General features: G+C 34.3%; 1 pseudogene; it reads left to right on the forward strand.

Annotated features, from left to right (window-relative positions):
• The first annotated feature begins 256 nt into the window (after positions 1 to 256).
• LOC145719196 (elongin-C pseudogene) lies at positions 257 to 1207 on the forward strand (annotated as a pseudogene).
• The last annotated feature ends 80 nt before the right edge of the window (positions 1208 to 1287 follow it).

The following is a 1287-nucleotide window of genomic DNA, read 5'->3' on the forward strand; positions in this document are numbered from 1 at the left end:
GCAGCAAAGGCAGTCCTAAGAGGAAAGTATATAGCAATACAAGCCTTTCTCAAGAAACAAGAAAGGTCTCAAATACACAACCTAACCCTACACCTAAAGGAGCTGGAGAAAGAACAGCAAATAAAGCCTAAACCCAGCAGGAGAAGAGAAATAATAAAGATCAGAGCAGAAATCAATGAAATAGAAACCAAAAGAACAGAAGAGATCAACGAAACTAGGAGCTTGTTTTTTGAAAGAATTAATAAGATTGGACTGTGTCCCCGCCTCACCAGGAAACTACTAAAGTTCCTGTGGAAGTAAAGTAGAATTTCATAAGAACATAATGGATGGAGAAGAGAAAACCTATGGTGGCTGTGAAGGCCCTGATGCCATGTATGTCAAATTGATATCTTCAGATGGTCATGACTTTATTGTAAAAAGAGAACATGCACTAACATCTGGAACAATAAAAGCCATGTTGAGTGGCCCAGGTCAGTTTGCAAAGAACGAAACTAATGAAGTCAATTTTAGAGAGATTCCTTCACATGTGCTATCAAAAGTGTGCATGTATTTTACCTACAAGGTTTGCTACACTAACAGCTCCACAGAGATTCCTGAATTCCCAACTGCACCTGAAATTGCACTGGAACTGCTGATGGCTGTGAACTTCCTAGATTGTTAAATAAAATAAATTATAATAAACTGTTAACTTTTTTCAGTATTTAATACCTGTAGTTGAGTTAGTAATTTTTTCATATATAGCATGTTGCCTGTGTGCAGTTGAACTTCAAAGTTCACTGCAAAGCAGATTATCTTCTGTTCTTTTGCATAGCAATCAGAGTTGAAATTTGTTTGCTACATCAACAGATTAAGGACATTTTCACAAATTGAGAAATAAACAAATATGCCAATTCGTAGGTGGTTTTGCCTTATCCTTTGGTTGGGATTTTTAAAATTAGAGCAGTGGTGATATAGTAAATACTGAAATTTAAGCATAAATGAACACATTCTACAGGTAAATAATGGGGCTACGTATTTTTGTGTTTTCAGTGTTTTTTTTTTAAACCTATTCTGATCTTATAGCCGTTGTTAGCATTACTAGAGTTATGCAAATAATTGCATTATAAACATGTTTATAACTTAGCCAAAACATTGATTTTTATAACTGTCAAAGACATAAGAGGTGACATTTCTTATGTGTCTTTTGATAAACTGCAGTATTGTTTAAGTGTAAAAAAAAAAAAAGAATTAATAAGATTGATAAACCCCTGGCCAGACTTATCAAAAAGAAAAGAGAAATGACCCAAA

This window comes from Leptonychotes weddellii, unplaced genomic scaffold (assembly GCF_054177405.1).
Source record: "Leptonychotes weddellii isolate Sample4059 unplaced genomic scaffold, ASM5417740v2 HiC_scaffold_33822, whole genome shotgun sequence".
Lineage (NCBI taxonomy): Eukaryota > Metazoa > Chordata > Mammalia > Carnivora > Phocidae > Leptonychotes > Leptonychotes weddellii.